An 8,901-nucleotide genomic window follows, 5' to 3' on the forward strand; every position below is an offset into this window, starting at 1 on the left:
TATTTAAAACCTTTTAGCTTTTAGTGACATAACCTCGACGTTGTATTATTTCTTCTCAATAACCAACAGATCTCTTGCCACTGATACATAAAACACAAGGACAAGATATCCTGTGGACAGTTCTTGGTAATTTGGCCAAGAATGTCTTTTTAACACACAAGGCTATCTCTACTGCATCACCTGTTTAAACATATCCCAACATTAGGCCATTCACTAGGACTCACAATGATATTGTGATCGATATATGTAATAACAAGTATCTATATACAGTACGTCTGTGCGTTACTTCTGTAATTGCCTCTGAATAATCTTATGCTGCAGTTAAAGATATTTCAGATCCAATTAACACTTGCTAAGATAATAGAGTGGCCCCAGTTGGTAACTGTTTAAACTACCTATTGCATAGAGGATGTAAGATCAAAATTATACATTACCAGTAATAAGAGATCTTTCTGTTTGAGAAGGGAAAGTCCTAATGAAGGACTCTTGAGACCCTCTACATGTTTGCGGTCACTCTCTGCTTTCCAGCTTCCTTCACAGATCAGAGCAGCTTCCAGAGATCAGCTCTACAGAGATCAGCTCTCTCTCTCCCATCAAGCTTCTTCCCATCAGCCTCCCTCTCTGTCCTGAATAATCCCTTTTTATCTCCCCAAAGAACTGGGTGTGTCACATCACTGTCACATGACTGGTGAGGTCACATGATAATATGTTTTGATAAGTCTATATTGAACCAATGCCGATATTAACCTGTAGGGGGCAGTAGCGTATAAGGAATTATTCCTAATGATGAGGTCAAGCAGAGTTAATCATGACTTATGACCTCTCTAACTTTATCTGGGGTAGCACCATCATAAATTGTCCTATATGTCAAACAGTTGTCAGCCATCTTGGCAACATCTAAAGTTATGATTGAGATAAGGTTTTATGATCAACACACATGCCTTGGAAAGTTCCTTTAAACTAATGTCGGGCTGTGATCAAGGCAGTCTAATACTTTGAAGTTATTTTAGGATCTTATACCTGGGACCCCAGTAGTGTCTATGTATTAACGAGTAGTATTATGTGAATTACTGATATACATGTTGTCGTTGTGGCATTATAAAGATACAATACTATTTAAGATATATAATTTCACTGGGATTTGTGAATAGCCCATTTAGTTTCATAACACAGAGACCACACTGTGTTTAGTGTCATGCCGTGCCAGGCTTTTCATTCTCTTATCTTATAAGTGTCAAACCCCAGGAGATATGATTTGGGGAGATAGCACAGGCAGGCTTTTTACAACCTAAAAACAGTGTCCATTCATGCCTGAGAACCTTTGTTTAAACTCTAACAGGGACAAATGGCTGATCTTCAGTTCATCATATCCCTGTATATGGAGCACTATGAAACATGTATTATGTGCGATCTTTATATGTATTCTTTTAACCCCAAATGTTCCGACAAATCCCCCCCACGTTCTTTCATAGTGTGGCGAATAGCCAAACACATGTTAAGAAACGGTGTCCGAAGAAATATCAGTGGTTAAAAGATATGGCCACATTATTATTTTTCTTTATACTAAAAAAAAAAATGTTCCTCTCTTCGTCCATATGATAAAGAGTGTTCTTGTATGACTTGGATCTTCCTTGACGAGTTCAAGTCTTTATAAAAACAAAATGAACTGTTGCAGTGGTGGTGTCACCCCCCCATTTCAAATGTAATAAAAACAAAACTGGAAAACCAGCAATTGAAGAACTCTTCAGTGAATCCGTTCTTGTAGGGTTACAAGCTGTAAATGGGACTCAATATCCCTTCTTTCGACGGATATTCTTGGATTCAAATGAACAAGGGACTTCTGCAACAAATCTTTCTTTCCGACAATACGAATCCTGGAGCATCTCGCTTCATGACTCCTGATGAAGGATTCGATGTGGCGGCAGGTTCCATCCTTAACTGGGCATCACGGATTAACATCATCCAGACGATCGCGGTATCTTTTGGTGGTTAACTTCGCCTTTACCAATCAACGATCTGGTCTGGAGTGTGGTTTGGTGACGGTTCCCTCCGGAATGGGGTGCCAAGGATTAACATCATCCATGCGATCGTTGCGTCTTTGGTAGATCACTTCACCTTTACCAATCAACGATCTGGTCTGGATTGTCAATCATTTTCTATTGGAGTAAATAGACAGTATGAATACATATTCTTATTAATTAAGATTTACTTTTTCTAACTATGCTATATATATATGATATAGCGATTGGTTAACTATATTTTAATTAACTAAAAATCATCAACGATGTAATGATAATATTATTCTGCCATGAATGGCAGGATCAACACTAATGCTGAAGTATAAGATTTGGAGATCTGTAAGTCAAGAGAGAAATATCACAATGTCATTTTATTACATTACATTCTCTTGATCCTGTTAAGTCTCTTCTTATACATTACCTTCCAGCATTCTTGGTTGGAAACTAGGATGACAAGCATACAATTTCATATTTCATACCATACCCAAACATGTTCTCAATTCACTGATATTGGCAGATACTCTTGACCTCATCACAGTCTCCATTTTCTTCTTGTGCGAGACTTAGGCTACGAACCGTAGGCCTCAGGGGATGAACCTTGGAGCGACACCATTGGTCTTCCTGAAATGAAATTTCAAACACCCGCCTCCCTCAACTGGTTAAGAACATATCTGAACTCTGGGATACGCTTTTCAAACATTTTGCTATTCAGCAAAAATATCATCCCCCCTGTTACTTTTTCTTGAAGGTATATCAGGCCTTGGCCTTATGTAAAATAACAAACAGAAACAAAATCACATTCAAAACATGAATTTATTCAACCAAGTTACATTATGTTTCAGTTGTACTATTTCTTACCACCGTTAATTGCCAGCTTGTATGGGTCTTCAGGACTTACCTGAATGTTCCACCATCATTGGGCATCATTTAGTGTGGTGAAATACTTAGCGCTTTGTATTTTTCTATCAAGCATTGGTCAATGTATGGCATAGTTTAGCTGTGCATATATACTCGTTTATGTAGCTGTCTTAGATCAGCATACAAACGCAATGACCACTTAGTTTAAGAATATCAAGTATAGGATTATCATAAGATCCGGTTCACTAATCTTACAAAGCTCCTTTCCTTTAAATTCTTAATGGTCTCCACTAGCGAAACATAGCCAGCTAGGGAAAGACAACAATGTTTGATTTAAAACACAAGGTAAGTTTTCACTTGGATCAGATTGGATCCTTGCTATGTGTATGTCTATTATAACACGTCACAGGAATCTTTTCATAAACATATTTTCTTAAACTCTATGAAAACGTTTCTTTCATTTAAGTGTGATTTACTGAAATCTTTTCTGTGTACATCCTGTCTGCGAAACATTTTAATGCAGTAGGGTTCTTTAAAAAACTTTGGCCTATGTATACATGGCCGGGTAATAATAGAAATGTATTAGTACCTGTCTGAATAATGACCTTTGTGGTACTAATATGTTTACTGCATCGGGCAGTAACCAAGATTATATTTGGGCTTCATGTTCATTTATGAAACTACTTGGGTTTTACTTTAATCTGGACCACTTTGGTATTTACCAGATCTATGTGCATAACAAAGCAATGTAATATATCGTTGTCAATGTACACATGATATATTGGGTCATTGATTATCAGGAATAAATGATTGACTGATTATTTATTCATTTCCTGAAGGGTGTGAATACCTAAATATTTATTTTTAGGATTGATCAACTATTTTAATAATTTCTACTAATGTGATTATATTCCTGGCATAAATATGAACCTCATAAATATTCCACAGGTCATTGACCTGGGGGGAAAATACCATACAATCCCAGTAGGATTACGTATAATTGCGAAGCTCAATAGAGTCAGCATACAATGTATGGATGTGGGCATTTGAGAATATCACCTTCCAAGCATACCTCTCAATTATATTCCAGGGGACATACACTTTAGTATGATCCTCCTGTCTGACCCTCATATTGGGGAAAATCGGAGATGCCTGTATGAGGGTGCCATCTAAATATGGATCTCACTTATACTCACTGAATGTGAGAGAACCGAGAAGGTTCACATGTATGGCCTCATTATTATTTTTATAAAATCACAATAGGATATAAATATTGTTAAGGAGATCGATACCCATTTGTAATCGATCGTGGGCATATTGATTATACCTGTGGGAATATAAATTACTTCATTCCCTTTTAAGTTGAAATACAACTGGGCTTTTTATTTTTATTTGATTTCAGGGCAGTGCTGAAATATTTACCAAGTCAGCTTAAAATAAATAATTTTAGCTGATGTATTTTTCAGAAAATAAATTCTTGGATTTATTTTAAATATTTCTGAAATAACATAATTGCTTGGATTTATTTGAAATATTCCATATATTCATATGGTATCTTGTTATTACAAAATACCTGAAAGGAAAACAATATAAAAACAAAACACATATACTTGGAATGAATGACATGGAGTTTTTTTTTTTTTGTTTCACTTTGTCAGTATTGTGTGTTTGTATAAGCATGGAGCAATGCCCCCCCACTGGTATCACACAGACATTCCTTAAACCTGTCAGTTTCTACAAAGCCATGTCTTGGCTGCTCATTTCACCCCCCACCTTTTCACAAAGGAGGGTGTGAAAGACTCCGTTTTAAAGAAAAGAAAAAAAAAAAACTTTTAAACAGACATTTACATTTTTGAACATCTCAGCCAGATTCCACTTTCTAGTTTTTTTAGAACTGAGTGTAACTTTTTAATTGAGAGGAGCTTCAATTTTGTTCTTGCTCTTATTAAGCCATTATTTGAGCGGGCTTTTTAAATTTATTTTTGAAGCTCTGGTTCTGTAGAACCGTAAAAAGGATGGTGTTCTGTTTAACCAAACCAATCCATTTTTAGGGTAATAATCCCTGGCCATAATAATTTTTACTTTATTTTATTTGGCAAAGCCTTACCAAATAATCGGGAAAATTCATGGCTTCAAAATCTGGGCTTCTTACAACAGCCTGGGCTTTCTTGAGAACTTTTAAAAGTTCTGTGGTACTTTGATTGGGCTTAAATTTGAAAGTACCCATTGTCCTTACTGCAGCGTCGGCTGACTTATAGGGACCAAGCTCTGTCTTCATTAACCATACTCCTCTGATAGAAGACATTACCTGATATTTTGCAAACTGTCTGTGATGCAGACCAATTTCAGTCTCTGCATCAGCAGGACCGGCTGCACTAAAATAACTTTAGTCTTTGTCATTTTTTAATATTGCATCTAACAATGGCAAAACAAATATTAATTTTTTTAAAAATTTATATTTATTTATTTTTTCCAAAAAATTTAAAATTAATAATGACAAAAATATTTATAATTTTGCACAATTATATTATTTGTCTCAAACGTTGACAGATCCCGGACGAGCCCCCATATATGTCAGAACCATTGACGTATCTCGGCATAGAGCCTACATATACCGTCAGAATATTTATTCTGAACTATAAAATATTATTGTATTATGAAAATATGTATATCTGTGCTTTGGGAGAAATACAATTTTCCTACAATACAAGATATCTAAAATTCTTTTATCCGTGCTATTTTGAGGACAAGCAATACAAATGAATATTTAAAATATATATATTTATTAACTAAAGGTACAGTGCAAAATCTAAATTCAGGTTCAATTCGTATTACAACAATCAATTGATATGCTTCTATAATCAGAAATAAGCGATGGTTGAATGTTTAGAGACTATCTACAATATTATGACAAGGCATTCATAGCTCTCATATTTAAATCATCTTGGCGTATTTAAAACCTTTTAGCTTTTAGTGACATAACCTCGACGTTGTATTATTTCTTCTCAATAACCAACAGATCTCTTGCCACTGATACATAAAACACAAGGACAAGATATCCTGTGGACAGTTCTTGGTAATTTGGCCAAGAATGTCTTTTTAACACACAAGGCTATCTCTACTGCATCACCTGTTTAAACATATCCCAACATTAGGCCATTCACTAGGACTCACAATGATATTGTGATCGATATATGTAATAACAAGTATCTATATACAGTACGTCTGTGCGTTACTTCTGTAATTGCCTCTGAATAATCTTATGCTGCAGTTAAAGATATTTCAGATCCAATTAACACTTGCTAAGATAATAGAGTGGCCCCAGTTGGTAACTGTTTAAACTACCTATTGCATAGAGGATGTAAGATCAAAATTATACATTACCAGTAATAAGAGATCTTTCTGTTTGAGAAGGGAAAGTCCTAATGAAGGACTCTTGAGACCCTCTACATGTTTGCGGTCACTCTCTGCTTTCCAGCTTCCTTCACAGATCAGAGCAGCTTCCAGAGATCAGCTCTACAGAGATCAGCTCTCTCTCTCCCATCAAGCTTCTTCCCATCAGCCTCCCTCTCTGTCCTGAATAATCCCTTTTTATCTCCCCAAAGAACTGGGTGTGTCACATCACTGTCACATGACTGGTGAGGTCACATGATAATATGTTTTGATAAGTCTATATTGAACCAATGCCGATATTAACCTGTAGGGGGCAGTAGCGTATAAGGAATTATTCCTAATGATGAGGTCAAGCAGAGTTAATCATGACTTATGACCTCTCTAACTTTATCTGGGGTAGCACCATCATAAATTGTCCTATATGTCAAACAGTTGTCAGCCATCTTGGCAACATCTAAAGTTATGATTGAGATAAGGTTTTATGATCAACACACATGCCTTGGAAAGTTCCTTTAAACTAATGTCGGGCTGTGATCAAGGCAGTCTAATACTTTGAAGTTATTTTAGGATCTTATACCTGGGACCCCAGTAGTGTCTATGTATTAACGAGTAGTATTATGTGAATTACTGATATACATGTTGTCGTTGTGGCATTATAAAGATACAATACTATTTAAGATATATAATTTCACTGGGATTTGTGAATAGCCCATTTAGTTTCATAACACAGAGACCACACTGTGTTTAGTGTCATGCCGTGCCAGGCTTTTCATTCTCTTATCTTATAAGTGTCAAACCCCAGGAGATATGATTTGGGGAGATAGCACAGGCAGGCTTTTTACAACCTAAAAACAGTGTCCATTCATGCCTGAGAACCTTTGTTTAAACTCTAACAGGGACAAATGGCTGATCTTCAGTTCATCATATCCCTGTATATGGAGCACTATGAAACATGTATTATGTGCGATCTTTATATGTATTCTTTTAACCCCAAATGTTCCGACAGCCCCTTTCTCAAGATAGGCCCATTTGCCCCCCCAAAAAAAAAAAAAGATCGACTTTGGGGGGTTGTAGCTCGATGACCAGAGGTCACAGAAGCCCCACATTTGGGGGGTAGGCATGGGAAGACCTACCCCACAACTGGTCAAAATATGGGACGGCTATCATTTATGGTTCCGGAGATACAGACCTGCTTGCACAGCCTGTCAGAAGCTACATTCAGAGCGGCCAATATAAAAACAAGCTGACACACTGCAGCAGACTAGGATCACAGGGCTTATAATAATTATTTGTATATTACTCATGGTAATTAACCCCTTGCCACCTAGGCCAATTCTGACACTTCTCTACTACATGTAAAAATCATCATTTGTTTTTTGCTAGAAAATGACTCTATGGTGGTCTTTGCACTTTTTATGTTGCACGGTGTAGAGCTGCACGATTCTGGCTAAAATGAGAATTGCAATTCTTTTGCTTAGAAGATAGATCATGATTCTGTCACAATTCTTGCAGGGTAACATCAACTGTCACATTAAAACAAAAAAACAAAGAAAAAAAATGGGCTAACTTCACTGTTTTGTTTTTATGGTTTTTATTATTCATTGAAGTGGGCAAATGCAGTGTGACATAAAATACTACAGCAATAGCCATTGTATTCCCTAGAGTCTCTGCTAAAATATATATAATGTTTGGCGGTTCCAAGTAATTTTCTAGCAAATAATATTGCTTTTTAATTTAAGAAACAAGTGTTGGACTTTAAGTGGTTAAATTTAGTTACAATGTTAGTTAGTTTATCCCTTTGATCTAAGAAGGAAGTGTTAGTTACAATGTTTCCTATTAAAAACTTGGCAGACTGCCCGGATATTTTCTTTTGATAGCTGAAAGTCTCTCCACTTGTTATATGAAAGAATCAGCAAACTCTGCATTGGAGATCGTCAGGGGGGTTGAATCGAGATCACAATTTTTTTACCGATTAATTGTGCAGCTCTAGCATGGTATTTGCGCAGCAATTCTTCAAACATGTTTTTTTTTTTTAACTTTTTTTTATTCATTAAAAAAAACACTAGTTAGTTAAGTAAGCACAATTTTTTTTGGTATCCTAAGCGATGCTTTACATTTTTTTAGGTTACATGTTTAGAGTTACAGAGGAGGCCTAGTACTAGAATTATTGTTCTCGCTCTAACGATCGTGGCGTATGTAACCTGTGTGTATCTGGCTCTGATACTAGCCAGTGCCTACCCAGCCACTGACTAGTATCTCTCCCCAGCCTGTCCCCACACCCTCTCACCTGCTGCCCTTTGGATGGGGGAATCACTCCTGCAGTGTTATTGTGTTCTGCCAGTGCGTACAATGATCAGTGTTGCCAACTATAGCTGGCAGCACTGATTGTTTTGGGAAAAACCTAACAGCCTGGTTGTACTCAAGTCGATTAATAGATTGACTTGTGTAAAACCAGCTAGCCCATACATAGATTGACTATGGCTGGTCTCTGCATAATTGGCGTAATTTCAATCCATGTATGACCCGCTCAACCACTACGCAGTCCCTAAATATCCTTCCACTCCTGTACATAGTGCTCACTGTCATACTCTCCACACTCCTCTCCTGTACATAGTGCCCACTGTCATACTCT

The 8,901-nt window shown here is 36.7% G+C and overlaps 1 long non-coding RNA gene across 1 annotated transcript; it reads right to left on the bottom strand.

The window, feature by feature from the left end:
- Nucleotides 1-1,558: 1,558 nt before the first annotated feature.
- On the bottom strand, nucleotides 1,559-7,268 carry LOC120932407. The gene is made up of 2 exons (XR_005747977.1): nucleotides 6,261-7,268; nucleotides 1,559-2,156 (listed from the first exon to the last, which is right to left on the bottom strand). It is a non-coding gene; the product is annotated as an uncharacterized LOC120932407 (long non-coding RNA).
- Between the last annotated feature and the right edge of the window lie 1,633 nt (nucleotides 7,269-8,901).

The sequence above is a fragment of the Rana temporaria genome, chromosome 3, assembly GCF_905171775.1.
Source record: "Rana temporaria chromosome 3, aRanTem1.1, whole genome shotgun sequence".
Lineage (NCBI taxonomy): Eukaryota > Metazoa > Chordata > Amphibia > Anura > Ranidae > Rana > Rana temporaria.